This window comes from Hippichthys cyanospilos, chromosome 11 (assembly GCF_059441005.1).
Source record: "Hippichthys cyanospilos isolate Australia breed blue-spotted pipefish chromosome 11, RoL_Hcya_1.0, whole genome shotgun sequence".
Taxonomy (NCBI): domain Eukaryota; kingdom Metazoa; phylum Chordata; class Actinopteri; order Syngnathiformes; family Syngnathidae; genus Hippichthys; species Hippichthys cyanospilos.
Genome location: NC_142379.1, coordinates 22,347,733 through 22,364,056, shown reverse-complemented (window position 1 = coordinate 22,364,056; position 16,324 = coordinate 22,347,733). Strand labels below are relative to the sequence as shown.

General features: G+C 39.5%; 1 protein-coding gene across 5 annotated transcripts in view; it reads left to right on the top strand.

Annotated features, from left to right (window-relative positions):
* Positions 1 to 457: 457 nt before the first annotated feature.
* The window catches only part of b3gat1a (beta-1,3-glucuronyltransferase 1 (glucuronosyltransferase P) a), a 92,814-nt gene continuing 76,947 nt past the window's right edge, over positions 458 to 16,324 (top strand). For all 5 annotated transcript variants that reach the window (XR_015867152.1, XM_088427006.1, XM_088427001.1 and 2 more), the window contains exon 1: positions 458 to 985. The gene's annotated coding sequence lies outside the window, so the exon portion shown is untranslated. The remainder of the gene's footprint in view (positions 986 to 16,324) is intronic.

The following is a 16,324-nucleotide window of genomic DNA, read 5'->3' as shown; positions in this document are numbered from 1 at the left end:
GGTGCACCAAATGTTTTTGCAGTGAATGCCGAAATACAAATTACTCAGTCCCTGACCCACACATGTGCAGTTAGTGCAGCTATTCGCACATGAGCGAACGCTTTATTTCGGACAAAACCAAAAACCTCACCAAGCATAAACAACCGATTGCCCAGAAAACATAATCGCGATTGTACCGTTATTGTGTCCTAAAACAACTTCAACTAGGGATTGGAGGATGTGTGAAGCAACACCAGCGGCAGACATATTGAAACATATAATGACATATTGAGACACATAAAGAAGGAGGGATAAAATTGTTAACCGTATATTTTAAACAAAGTCTCTTTATGCGTTTTACCACCTGCCTTCTCTCATCTCTTCTTTTCATTTCAGCTATCCCCATCCTCTATCACCCTACCCTATTCTGAGGTTTTAATGGTACATGCCATTTGCAAGGTCGTCTTTAAAAGAGAGAAGGAGTGGTGGCCTGGTGTTGAGGTTACTTTCGTCACCCGACTTTCTTTTAGCATTAGCACATTCACATATGCCTTAGCACGCGTAGAACCGTCTCATTCCTCTCGACAGAGGGATCGGCATCAGTGGACCAGCCGGCAGTAGAGGCAGAGGGGGACAAAAGAAGATGGAGGAGCAATAGAAAGAAGGGATGCGGAGGCACTGAATTAAACATACCACAGAGGAGAAAAGGGAAAAGGAAGAAAACGCATCCTGGGATTCAAATGCGAAAAAAAACATCGCGTGGACGACAGAATTAAAAAAAAAGGATAATTTAAATGGCGGATGAGGGAGAAAGAGAGGGACACAAAACAGACGCGTAGATGAAAGAATCTAAGAAGCTTGAATGCCAGAAGATGCCAGAAGAAGGGGAAGGAGCGGGACACAAAACAGCAGGGACAAAACAGTAATTCTGGAATGGATGAAGTCCTGCTTGCCTGCAGCACGCACACACTGGGAATAGCAGTTGCACACTTAAGTCGCTGAGAAGGTAAAGTGGAGGTGGGGGGGGGGGGGGGTATTTTCGTGTTTTCTCTGTCTCATCCAGTCTTGCTTGAAAAGATCCAAATGAGCTTTGACAAACATAAGACAATTTCTATGCTGATCAGATTGCCATCTTTGTGCCCTGGTTGCGACTGTGCATGGCATAAGGAGTGGGGGCTTGCTTGTGCAAGAGGGAGGCCGTGTTGCATGTGTTTCTGGTGCAGGGAGGGCTTTCTTGGGGAAGTGCTTTCCAGTAGAAGAAGCGTCTTGATGAAAAAGATGGGGTGACAATCCTCGAGAGGAGCATGCTGAAATAGCAATTGTGGCGTTTTGCAGCTGAGAAGCACATAACGCCTGCTTATTTTCGATTATGGGAGCTAAATTGTTGAATTCACGGTCCAATATCGAGACAAAATAGAAGTTAAGGCTGTTGGGAAGGCTGCACATTGCAGGTAGTTTTCTTAAGCTCTTAACCTAAGCAATACGCTACCTTTTCCTCCCTTTCTGGGAAGGCAAACGAAGAAGTGCAAGAAAAGAGAAGCTTGAATGGAGTGTACAATTACTGTTCTAATGCCCACCAAAGAAGAGCCTTGCCCTTGGTGACAAAATGGACTTCTGAACCCTGTATAGCTTTCAACAGCTTTTTGTCTCGATTTTTTGTCACATTAAATCGTCAAGGTGTATTCTCCCTGTCTGGTAACATCAACATTTTTAACATTGAATACAATCTATTATAGGTTTTCTAATGATATTTTCAGATTGTTGGCTATTGGCTTATCATGGTTTAACAGTCACCATGTTTAATTGCAAATAAACATCAATTTCCTACAACTAAGCTGAAGCTGGGACTGGAGCTCTCCAATTGTCGCTTTTCGACAATTCAACAATATTTTAGGACATGTAAAGAAGAAGTTGAAGTATTTCTGACCTTCACCATAGCAAGCTAGCTGCAAGAGCTCTATTATTATACTGTAGTTCATTAGTCATTATGTGTGTTTATGCAGTAAGCTTTGTACGGTGCGAATACAGTGCCAAAGGTCCGAACCCCAGCTTTAAATCCTTAGTCATATGTCAGTGCATATCATTTCAACCGCTTGGAAGTTCTGACTGGTCCAGTCACAGGCAGCTGACACCTAGCAAGACATCAGGCTCACTGGGTAAACGATGCAGTGTGAGTGCGTGTGTGTGTGTGTTTTTCGCATAAGTTCTACAGAAACCAGTACTGTACTTATAATTCTCTTTATAATTGCAATACAATACTTTCACTCAACATTATAATGTTTGGTTAATGTCAATTTAGAAATAATTATAATTGTCAATGTGCAATGTGTGAGTTATTTCAATTTAGAACTGACACTTAAGACACCCAGTGGTGGATTGAACTGTGTTCTCTCCTCAATCAATTCATCCTATGACATATGCATCTATAAATTCCTTGCAAAAACAATTACCGTATTTTTCGGATTATAAGCCGCAATTTTTTCCTCATGATTTGAGCCTTGCGGTTAATAGTCTAGTGTGTCTTATTTGTGTGTATATTGGGGAGGTTTTTTTTTTTTTTTTTTTTTTTTTTGCTAGCCACCAGCAAGCAAACGTCTGTATCTGTTTGAGGTGTAAATTTATGGAACAGCTATGACATAGAACTAAAAAGATGTGAATCAATGGCTGTGTTTAAAAAGAGTTTCAAAAATATATTATTACAAAAAAAATGTCTAAATTGAATAAGAATGTATAAAATTTGGGGTAATTTGTGATGTGTAAATTTTATATACAGTACACAGTATATATGATTTTATTTAAGTATTTATGATTGTATATATACATTATGTGAAATGTGTTTTTATGTTCACTAAAATAATGTTTCAAACAAAGGCAGACAAAAAAAAGATGCTGTTGAAGTATTGATTATGGTTTTGAACTGCTATTTAACTGTTCATGTTCAAAGGGTGTTGGAAATGGTACAAAAACCTTGGACTAGAATCTAGTCCAAGGTTTTTGTACCATTTCCAACACAACTGTAAAATATAGGAAACAATTGGCAGGACTAGTCCTGCCAATTGTTTCCTATATTTTACTTATCTATATGTTAATGCAAGGGTTGGTGATTTGATGCAAAAGCAAAACAGGCTTTATTCCATGTTCAAATAATTTTATAAATGAGCATCATTTATAAAGCCTTTTCTAATATACTGCCTAGATCAGGGGTCACCAACCTTTTTGAAACCGAGAGCGACTTCTTTGTACCAGTTTATGTGAAGACCCTGATCGTGTTATTGATCTCTCACAATAATTAAGAAACAACTGTAGTCAATATATAAATCAAGTGTAATATGTAATTTACCGTATTTTTGATTGTGACTGATTTGAGCCCTGCGGTTTATAGTCCAGTGTGATTTATCTGCTGTTTTTTTCCCCACCGGTCAAGCAATTGTGTATCTCTGTCAAGAAGTTAGTTTATGGAACAACTATGAAATAGAACTGCAAAAATGTGAATCAATGGCTGTGCTTAAAAAGAATTTTAAAATATATTATTAAAAATATTTTTTAAAAATGTCTAAATTGAATAAGATTATTCTGCCCTTCAGAAGTGCAGTACTACCGTTGATGTTTTTGATTTGTACATAGACTTAGAGCACCCTCTTCTGGTTACTTCGAAATACTGTTTTTCTCAGTAGACGTCAGTTCTCCAATGTAGCAGCGTGGAAAGACGACAGGTTGAGGTTCGAGGATTGCTGATCTTATTTTGTTTTGCCTTGGACAATAATTGTTCGCAAGTACACAAGTTGTCAAAATGATGACAGTCTTCATCTGTTTTGTTTATCGTTAGAGATATTGGAAATAAGAGTATTTTTGGTTGTGCAACTTGTTTGTTAGCTCGAGAGGTGCTATGTATCATTAGCTGATTACGTGTTTTATTTTTGTAGTTTTACGGCGACCTAAAGAGGCTGATGGTCAATGGCCATTGTTCAAATAAAGCAGAGCAAAAGGAAAGACAGTCTGGTTGTTTGAAACGTTGTTATCCAGCTGTCTAGCTGAAAAAAAACCCAGACGCTTCGGAGTGAGGACGACATAAAGATCTTGTATAAAAGTTTGTGTTTGATATACAGTATACAGTAGATATTATTGTATTTATAATATTATGATTGTACATATCATTTATGTGCAGTGCGTGGAATGTTCACTAAATTAATCTTATCAATTAAACAATGGGAGACAGAATGCTGTTAAAGAGAGAATGTTACAGTTGGTAGACAATATAAAAAATACATATATATATATATATATATATATATATATATATATATACATATATATATATACAGTGAGCCCCGGGTTTACGAACTCCCTGTTTTACGAACTTTTCATCTTACGAACGTGGACCGCGGCGTTTTTTGTCCCCCTCTTACGCACAAACTTTTCGTCTTACGAACAATCTAACATGCAGGTCAGTGTGTCCGCACTATTTTTTTCGCTTTGCTGCGTCAACAAATGAACTATTCTCGCATGACACGGAAACGCTGATATGCTATTGGTCTTATAAGGTCACAGTCACGGAGATGCCGATATGCTATTGGTCGATTAAGGTCACAGTCCCGGTCTCAGTCACAGAGATGCGGGTATGCTATTGGCCGCCGTCACGTCAATCACAGAAATGCCGATATGCTATTGGCCGAACGCCTTCATCTAGCTTGATGGCACAACTGGTCGGTGTGTTGTGAAGACTTTGCAAACTTTGTCTGTTAGACATGGCTTCTAAAATTACTAGTGGCGGTAAAGGAAGAAGTAAGAGGAGGATGACAATAGAAACCAAGCAGGAGATAATAAAAAAATACGAAGGAGGCGCACGCATAGTTAACCTTGCTCGTGAGTATGGCCGTAACCGCTCGGCAATCTTCTAAGGGCAAGAATTTCCTTGCCAGGGGACGGACCTTGGTCAACAACAAAATTGAGAGGCTTCTTCTATTATGGATTAAAGAGAAGGAAATCGCCGGTGATATGTTCTAGTTTCAGAAAAGTTCTTGTTTAAGAAAATAAATAAATTCTGTGGTTCGTCTCTGCTCCCCTCCGCCTCCACCCAGCTCAAGTCACGTTGCCCCATAGGTGAATGTCATTTTTCCTTTGTATATTTGTTATTTAATTTAACTGTACAGTAGATTATGTTACTAATTTTTAATATGTGTATAAAGTCGTGATGTTTTTACTGAACGGATTAAGTTCGTAACATGGGGGCCCACTGTGTGTGTGTGTGTGTGTATATATATATATATATATATATATATATATATATATATATATATATATATATATATATATATATATATATATATATATATATATATAGATATATATATACACACAGTCGGCCCCCGGTTTACGAACACCCTGTTTTACGAACAATTCGATTTACGAGTGTGGACCACGGAGATTTTTGTCCGCCACTCACGAGCAAACCTTTCATCTTACGAACAATCCAGCCGGCCATTGTATATGCAAATATATATTCGCTTAGCTGCGTCAACAAAATCAGCAGTTGACGCTTGTGACAGTAACGTGAACGCTATTGCTCTTACAACGTCACAGTCACTGTGTCAGTCACGGTGTCAGTCACGGATTCAGTCACGGAGATGCCATATGCTATTGGTCGATTAAGGTCACCCGGTCTCACTCACGGAGATGCTATTGGCCGGCGTCACGTCAATCACAGAAATGCCGATATGCTATTGGCCGAACGCCTTTATCTAGCTTGATGGCACAGCTGGTCAGGATGGAAGGAAGGAGAGAAAATGAGTGAAGAACAGAAGAAAGGAATGTTGTGAAGACTTTGCAAACTTTATCTGTTAGACATAGCTTCTAAAATTGCTAGTAGCGGTAAAGGAAGAAGTAAGAGGATGATGACAATAGAAACGAAGCAGGAGATAATAAAAACAAAAAAAAAAGAGGGAGGCACACGCATAGTTAACCTTGCTCGTGACTATGGACGGAACCGCTCGGCAATCTTCTAAGGGCAAGACTTTCCTTGCCGGGGTACGGACCTCGCTCGACAACAAAATGCAGAGGCTTCTTCTATTATGGATTAAAGAGAAGGAAATTGCCGGTGATATGTTTTAGCATCTCCGTGACGGATTAAGTTCGTAACCCGGGGGCCCACTGTATATATATATATATATATATATATATATATATATATATATATATATATATATATATATATATATATATATATATATATATATATATATATATATACGAACTTAATCCGTTCAGTGGCTACGCTCGTAAATCGAACTGCTCGTATGACGGGCAATCCAAACCTATGTTAATTCGTGAATGCGTGCAGCGCGTGCAAAAACCTTAGGTAAAAACATCACGACTTTATACACATATTAAAAATGAGTAACATGATTTACTGTACAGTTAAATTAAATAACATATGCAAAGGAAAAATGACATTTACCTTTGGAGCGACATGACTTGAGCTGGGTGGAGGCGGAGGGGAGTAGAGACCAACCCGCAATGTTAACACAGTTACGCTTATTTTTTTTATTTTTATTTTTTTTTAAATAAAACTTTCACATGCCATCTTTTTGCATAAATATCTGATGTTATGACATGTGGCTTATATACCGGTGCTGCTTATAGTCCAGAAAATACGGTATATGTCGGATATGCATAATTGTAATCACAATGTTCTATCACTTGTAAACTCTTGCAGAACAGGTCTGCGGGCTACTCATATGATACTTGGGGGCTACTCAGTACTCGCGGGCACCACGTTGGTGACCCCTGGCCTCGATGTACGAAAACATTTTTTATGTATACATACAATCTTGATTTTTGTATATTTAAAAACCTGCACTATAATTTGAAATCTTTTTTTGAACAGGGCAAATGATTTTTAATTTTATTTGGTAGGTATTCCAAAAATTTACACCTTTACCTGAGACACACAATTATTTTGTGTTTGTGCTTGTCTTCACTTTTTTTAGTCAACTTAAACTACAGCAACCTTCTCTGATTTTTAACGGCTTCCTTTTACTGCTACAAATTATAGTATGCTTTCAACAATATTTTGGCAGAACTTAAGAATATGGTTCTGCATATTTTGAATGAGTAATAATTTGTATAGCACTTTTCTGTACTTTTCTGAGGTTGTTTTATATCTATGCCCCCAATTTCTGCGCATGGTCATGCACGGCAGTAATACTGAACAAATCTATTGTGTATAATGATTTTGTGTTCAAGAGATCCTCGGTTTTAAAGACCATACCTATAGTTTTGGATACCTTTCCTTGAACATTTTCAATGTAATCAGGTTTGCATCAATTACAACAATTCATTTTATTTCATTCATGCTTTCTATATCAATTGAGTCCACTATAATTTTGACTTTGGTGGTTGATTTGTCTGGTGCCAAGAATGATAAACTTTGTTTAATTTAAATTTGTCAGAGAAATCTCAGAAAAGAAGACTAGGACAAGCCTAGCTGCTTAAACAGCAAAAAGAGTAACTCAGACCAGCCAAGATTGACTTTTCTATGCCGGGCATAGGGAAAAAGCTTGGGCAAATGTAACTCGTGGGTCTTCCAACGCTAGTTTTCACTGCCCAGCCGTCCCCCCCTGGCTTTTATTGAGTAGAAGCATAGCAGATTACAAGACACAACAAAAGAGCCAGCCGGGCGCCACCGGCAGCTGGGCCAAGGTCCCGGCTCACACTTTCGTGCGTCAACAGTTCTATCTAAGGACAGGGTCAAGATGAACTAGGATTGCATAAATGGGTAACAATGAACTAAGCACATAATGATAACAACCTAATATATGATTCCCTTCACAAAATTCAAAGCTAATTTGTTTGTGTTAAAACTGTTTTTAATATCCAAATCATTGCTTGATATTCTCCAGTGCAAAGTAAAGTTGAGTCATCAGGAATTTGTACTTCAGAAAAAAAGAACAACATAACACACACAACAGATATAATAGATATAGAATGTTATATAAATATTATATTATTTGGTCTTAAATCATGTTTTCAATGTAACTCCTGCAACACACCTTAATTGAAATCAGGATTGTTTGAATCAGGTGGGTTGTTTGAGGCTTAAATCAAAAGTAGGCTGGACAGAGGCTATTAAGGACCGAGCTTGGACACCACTGATAAAAATAATTTGAGGCCAAGCACAAATACTGTTCCCCTCTTGAATTTTTCTATTATCCAATCTGTGGAAGTTAGCCCAATTCTTTGATCTTTATATCAAAGGAATTTCACATCAGATGGAAAACAATGAAAAGAGACACTAGGAAGTTGAAATTTCATCCAGATATTGACAATATGTCAACGTTCAACATGGCACGACCACGTAGTTTTTACACTTCGTGTCCGATCCTTTAGCTATTATACTGTGAGCATAATTTGGAAAATCACCAAAAAATGATCAAAATACTGCTCAAGGGTTGATACAATATGATCTCTATAGTATCAAAGGTATTTTTTGTCAGTCAACAATGCTGTAGATTCCTTTAGGTCGGTACTTGTAATGATTACTTCTACAACTCCAGCGATAGAGGTGTTTTTTTGTTTTTTGTTTTAATCATTTAAGAGATTGTGTTTACCAACAAAGTTGTCTTAAACTTTAAGACAAAAATAGTTTTTCTGGAAAATTTTGTGAACTACGGAAGTAATGATATCTGTTTGTAATTTGTAAAGCTATGTTTGTCACCACTTTAATTGATCAAATTGACTTTTGCAGATAAGGGAATATATGTTTGGAAGAGCAAGTTACAAATATTTGTGAACGATTCTATCACTCATCGATCCATCATTTTAACCACTTATCTCACTAGCGCTGTGAGTGTGCTCCAGCTTATATATTTTTTTTATTCATAGCATATTCATGTGAAAATAGTCAGTGGACATTGTATTTCGTATTTCTATTTTATTTAGACATTTTTAAAATATTTAATACTTCTTTATAAGTTAAAGCACTAAGGAACATAGTGGAGTTGTTCTTAATAAAGTACAAACATACAAGTAAATACAGTTTACTGTAATTTCCTAAATCTAGGACACACCGTTGTATAGGGCGCACCCTTAACTTTGGGGTCAAATTCTGTTTTTTTTCTAGGTTCCACGTATAGGACACATTAACAGTCTGGCGGCAATGTAAAAAAAAATACGGCAGAACAGAATCATCTTTGTAAATTCCTCATATTTTCTTGTGTTCATATCCCTAAGTTATAAATTTGTTGTTTGTTAAGTGTGTTTCAGATTTTCTACATTGTGAGTGGTCAGTGAACGCATCGCCAGTGTTGGGTTGAATTTGCTGGAAGCAGATGTTTTCCTTTTCCTTGCTACACGGGGAAAATCTTTTTGTCATAAATACCCAAAGCTGTGCACCATTCATGTTCTACCAAGTTTATGATTGTGTATGCATATGCCAAAATAACACAATTAATAAACAAGTCAAATGGAATACCTTGTCCATGTTCTCTACCTAAGGCACTCAGCTGCATACCTTAATCGAATCAGATGGAGAAATCATAACTTTTAAATGATTTTCTCTGTTTTAGTAATATTATAGACTCGAACGTTGGTTTAGTCTGCGAGCTTCTTTTATTGAAAATATTGCTTGTTAATTTGAATTAGAACCATAAATGATGTTATGTTATACACTAGCGAGGAGTCGCTGCCCATAAGCTTTAAAGTATAAAGATTAATCAGTTCTGCGGTTGGGCTCGTAAGGCAAACTCACCGTATGACAGGCAATCCAAACCTATGTCAAATAGCTAATGCATTAAGAACCCCAGGTAAAAACATCAAAATTGTGCATAAATATTAAAAACTGGTACCAGTGCTACGTATATGTAATATACATGTTTACAATCAGAAAACATCATAAATAAAAAATATAGAAAGGATTTATTTACCTTTGAGTGTCACTTGTTATGCCCTTATTCCCTAATAAGGGTTATCTCCAGCATCGTTTCCATATAAATCATCTTCTTACTTCTCTCTTTAACATCACTCGCAATCTTGGGACCCATGGCTAACCCTTTCAACTATAAATACGTTTTTTTAACCACTCACAATCGAACAAAGCTTTACTGTTCCGTCATTTTGAAATGAGTGAGGCCGACCAATAGCAGGCCACCATCTCCGTGAAGGGAGAAGCCAACCAATAGCAGACCAGAAATGTAGTGACGCGTTGCAGCATGACAACTGAAAATAAAAACACTTGCAGATGGAGACGAAACAACACAAGTACAGCCAAGCCCCTAGGGTCATGACAGTTGTTTTTGTCACAAAACTGGGAAAATACCATAAAGAGGGGATTTAAAAAAACTCAGTATTCCACATTCTAACATGAAAATCACATGAGTCAGGAACACTGTAACACGGGGGTCCACTGTACTTGGAATATCAGGAATTATTCATTTATCTAAACCAGCAACCGGTCCGTGGAACGGTACCGGCCCGTGGATCAAGTGGTACCGGGCCACGTGGGCTGCACACGAAATAATGTTTTGGAGATGATTTATACGTTTGTGCTTGATCTTTGTTATTTTTGGTGCCGCTTGTGGCCGCTGTTAATATTACATACATGGTGAGAAGGATGATGTGGTTTTTAGAGTAGCCAGTACCCCCCCCCCCCCCCCCCCCCCCCCCACCCCGGTCCGCAATATTAATCTAAAGCGTTGACCAGTCTGTGGTGATAAAAAGGTTGGGGATCGTTGATCTAAACAATAGTCCCAAGTTTCGAAAAGCTATTTATTTTGTTTCCTTAATTTTAATTAAATTCTATTCTCAGGAATAATCCAAACATAAAAATAAATAGTATGTTTCGTTGAAATGTAATATAAATGAAACATTTTTCTCCCCAAGGAAATAAAATGTAGCATGCTGTACACGTACCATTTTTTTATGAGTTTATGAAATGACAGAATGTTTTTTTTCGTTAGCTTGGAACCAAAATATAAATGTCTCTTGAGTGTCCAATATATCTACCACACACACACACGCACACACACACACACACACACTCACGTAACACACAGGCATGGGTAGAACATGCGAACTTCAAACAGGAAGGCCGGAGCCAAAGTGAACGCACTACTTCTACATTTCTTGGTAGACCTGCTAACCAGGCACACTGTGTCGCCTTAAATTACCAAACAATTTTCAAAGTTAGTCTTCAAAGTCAAAGTATTACTTAAAAAATGTGGACTTCAGTGGAATTGAGGAGGTCTTTGAAGTGTTCTGCCCTCTGGCTCATGACGTCCCGGGTTTGAGGTCAGCAGTTCCCCATCTCCTCTGTACACATTGTTAATAGTGCACTGCTTCCCGCTCCTGATATGTTGGATGGTGGATCAGAATTTCCTTGAAGCCTACCGAAAGTCGTTCTCCATGGCCCCAACGAACTCCTCCAACACCCGAGTTTTTGCCTCGGCAACCGCTGAAGCAGCCACTCGGGATGCATCAGCTCCCTCTGGAGTCCCACAGGCCAAAAAGACCTGATAGGACTCCACCAGCTGGTGTCCACCAGAGGGTACTGGGATTTCCGCATGATAGGCACCAACTTTGATCAGCCGTTTTGACAATGGAGGTGCAAAATATAGTCCACTCTGACTCAATGTCCCCCGCCTCATGGGAGAGGTTCTGCCAGAGGTGGGAGTTAAAACTCCTTTTGACCTCACACTACGTTTGGGTGGAGGCGAGTCCAACTACATCTAGTTGAAATTTCCCAGCCTTGCACACCAGCTCAGGCTCCTTCTCTGCCAGAGAGGTGACATACCATGTTCTAAGAGCTAGCTTCTGTAGCCGGGGATTGGTGCGCCCTTGCCCACCGCCCAACTCTTTTTACACCTGACCTCTTTGGGCCCTCCTACAGGTTGTGAGTCAAAGGGAACTGGGGACTTCCCTTCTTTGGGTTGTGCCTAGGTGGGCCCATTGGATGCAGGCTCGCCACCAGGTGCTCGTCAGCAAGCCCCACTTCCAGGCCTGGCATCCTATGGGGGGCCTCGATGACAAGATCGGAACTGTCTTACTCATCATAAAGGGTGTGTTAGCTGTGCTTTGTCTGGTCCCTCATCTGTTGTCCAATGCCCAACAATGAAGCATAACGGTTTGAATGTCTTTATTATCAAAGACAATGACAAACAGAGGGATACAGGACAGAAAAGTCTGTCGGGATTTGCGAACATATGCTCCGAAAACTTAGATTAGAAAGGAAAATGAGTTGTGGGGGAAAAAGAGAAAAATGAGAGTTTGGCCATCTCCCGAGCGGGCCCTATAGCATAAGCCTCAAAATAACCATGGTGTTTCCTTTATGCTTAATGATTTTTTTTTTTTTTTTGAAACATAATCTCATTATGTGTATTTGTATATGGTCCCACAGCCTCGGGTAAATGCTGCTGTCTGGGAAATAGGAGGTAACATTTGGGAAAGCTGGCAGTGTAATGTCACTTGTGTTCACATTCATCAGGTACGCTAGTAATTAAGACAGCGGTTGGATGCGACTGGAAGTGCTTCACATTGTGTATTAATATAAAAATGCCCATCCTCACAAACACACCCTCAAAGACAAATGTACTTCTGTCTTCAAGCAAAACAAACAAAAAAACAATAACAAAACAAACAGGATCTTACTCACAGAGACTCACGCTCGCACACACGTGCGCAAGCACACGCAGTTGCTTATTTACACACACCGACACAGTGAAAGAGGACAGCACATAAGACACCCCCCACACCCATCCCTCATCACTTTTCAACGGATTGATTCAATTACATTGAATAAGAAGGCAAAGGCGCTTAGGCAGCAGTCAGTGTGGTCTGGTTTACGTGTCACATGGTTGAGATCAGATATGTTCTAATGATACATATTTCACTGCACACTAGGACACCAACACAAATACTCGACACGACACAAACACAAATTGATGTCACTGAATTGAAATGCTATCATATATATATATATATATATATATATATATATATATATATATATATATATATATATATATATATATATATATATATATACAGTGGGCCCCCGAGTTACGAACTTAATCCGTTCAGCGGCTACGCTCGTATCTCGAATTGCTCGTATAGCGGGCAATCCAAACCCATGTTAATTCGTGAATGCGTGCAACGCGCGCCGAAGCCTTGGGTAAAAACGACACACTGTATACATATATTAAAATTGAGTGACATAATCTGCTGTACACTTGCATTATATAATAAATACAATGGATAAATAGCTTTTACCTTTGAAACGACGAGACTTGAGCTGGGTGTAAGCAAAGGGGGGCAAAGTCCAACGCTCAAAGTTAACACGGCGATAGATATGCTATTGGTCTTACAGTGTTACAGTAACTCTTTCAGTCAGGGTGCAAATCACGGAGATACTAAAACATCATCCTCTTATTTCTTTCTTTACCGCTGCTAGTAATTTTAGAAGCTATGTCTAACAGATAAAGTTTGCAAAGTCTTCACAACATTCCGTTTTTCACTAATTTTATCTCCTTCCTTCCATCCTGTCCCATCAAGCTAGATAAAGGCGTTCGGCCAATAGCATATCGGCATTTCTGTGATTGACGTGTGACGCCGGCCAATAGCATCTCCGTGAGTGAGACCGGGTGACCTTAATCGACCAATAGCATATTCGCATCTCCGTGACTGACTGATAATTATTCGCACTTTTTTTTTTAAACGGTTGGAATGTATTGACAATTTAAAAAAAAACACACATTTAAACCAATGACAATTCTTTGTCCTGCAATCGGCACTTTTAATTTTATGTCAGCTGTTTTTCCCTTTAGCTGTACAAACACTACACTTAAATGGTAATATATTTAGACACCGTGAGTGAGACAGTCAGTGTGACGTTCTAAGACCAATAGCGTTCACGTTACTGCCACAAGTATGTGCTGATGATTGATGATGTCGCTACTGTTGATTTTATTGACGCAATTAAACGAGAACATTTCTACATACTCAATGGCCGGCATGTCGAATTGCTCGTAAAGCGAGAGGTTTGTTCGTAAGCGGAGGACAAAAATCTCACTGATCCACGCTCGTAAGGCGAATTGTTCGTAAATCAGGGTGCTCGTAAGCCGGGGGCCGACTGTATATATATATATATATATATATATATATATATATATATATATATATATATATACCGTAATTTCCGGACTATAGAGCGCACCTGATTATAAGCCGCAACCCACTACATTTTAGAGGAAAACCGATTTTGTACATACACAAGCCGCACCTGCATACAAGCCGCATGTGCCCACATTAAAACATGTAAACATATTTACAAAGAAAGACGGTTCACAGAGAGAGTTTTCAAAGTTTTAATAATATAACTTAACAATAATAATATAACTTTCTTCCCAAACGGTGCCTGTGACAGGGCAGTAAAACGGTAGCAACATGGTAGCAACACGCTAGCAACATGGTAGCAACACGCTAGTAACACAGTATAACAGGTCTGGTAAAACAGGTCTGGTTAAAGAACATACTGGTAAAAATCACGGTAAGCCGTCTTCATCTTCCTCCTTTGAACTGAAGCCATCAAAGTCATCTTCCTCAGTGTCGGAATGAAACAGTGTCATATAGACGTCGTCACACACTCCCTCAGCCTCTCCCTCGCTGTCACTGTGCCCTCCTCTCCGTCACGCAGCAGACCGGCTTTTCGGAACCCGTTGGTGATGGTGATTTTTTTGACGCTCCCCCACGCTGTCAGGATCCACTTGTGAAAAAGTTGCCTTTCGCATGCGGCCAGTTTTAGAGAAAGATTTCTCGCCGCTGGTCATCCAATTCTCCCATTCAACACGGAGCGCCACTTAAAATGCACGATTCACACTAATGTCAAGCGGCTTCAAATACTTCGTTGTGCCCCCAGGAATCACAGCTGGAATGGAGTTTGTCCTGCGTCATATGCCTTTCTTTTTGCATTTTCCATGATGAGGGTATGTTCACGCTAATTTAATTTATGCACAAGACAGGAAGTTGCAGTCTTCTTCGACGCATATATTCCACCGGTCTTAATCTTACCTTTTCTACTCGAGCGCCCCTAGTGGCCGTTAGAAAAATTACATAAATTGGCCGCATCACTGAATAAGCCGCAGAGTTGAAAGTTTTGGAAAAAAGTAGCGGCTTATTTTGGAAAAAAGTAGCGGCTTATAGTCCGGAAATTACGGTATATATATATATATATATATATATATATATATATATATATATATATATATATATATACACACCGTAATTTTCGGACTACAAGCCGCGACTTTTTTCTCATGTTTTGTGCCCTGCGGCTTATAGTCCTGTGTGTCTTATCTGTTTGTTTGGTTTTTTTTTTTGCTAGCCACCACTGAGCAAATGTGTGTATCTGTTCGAGGTGTCAATTTATGGAACAACTATCAAATAGAACTGAAAAGATGTGAATCAATGGCTGTGCTCAGAAAGACTTAAAGTTTAAGTCCTCACAAACAGTCTTACAACAGTCTTAAAACAATATATTTTAAAAAATATATATGTGTCAAAATTTAATAAGAGAATGTATAAAATTCTGGGTAAATTTTTGATGTGCAATGAAACATCAACAATGTGTACAGTGGGGATGGAGCGCTGCTGACCTTAACTCGGGACTTTGTGAACCTTTGGGCAGACTACTTCGAAGACCTCCTCGATTCCACCAACACATCTTCCCCTGAGGAACCAGAGTCTGCAGGCTCTGAAGTGGGCTCTCCCATTTCTGGGGTTGAAGTCACCGAGGTAGTCAAAAATCTCCTTGGTGGTAAGGCCCCGGGGGTGGATGGGATCCTCAAGGACTTTCGTAAGGCTCTGGATTCTGTAGGGCTGTCCTGGCTGACACGCCTCTGCAACATTGCATGGACATGAGGGACAGCACCCCTGGATTGGCGGACCGAGGTGGTGGTCCCCCTTTTTAAGAGGGGGGACCAGACGGTGTGTTTCAACCTCAGCCTCCCCGGTAAAGTCTATTCAGGTGTGCTGGAGAGAAGGCTGGAAGTCGAACCTCAGATTCAGGAGGAGCAATGTGGTTTTTGTCCCGGCCATGGAACAGTGGACCAGCTCTACAACCTCGACAGGATCCTTGAGGGTTCACCCATCCAGTCTTTTGTGGACTTGAAAAAGACGTTCGACCATGTCCCTCGGGGAGTTCTATTTGGGATGTTTCGAGAGTACAGGGTACTGAACACCCTGATAAGGGCTGTTTGGTCCCTGTACCACCCATGTCAGAGTTTGGTCATCGCCGGCAGTACTTTGAATCCATTTCGAGTGGGTGTTGGGGTCTGCCAAGGCTACCCTTTATCACAGA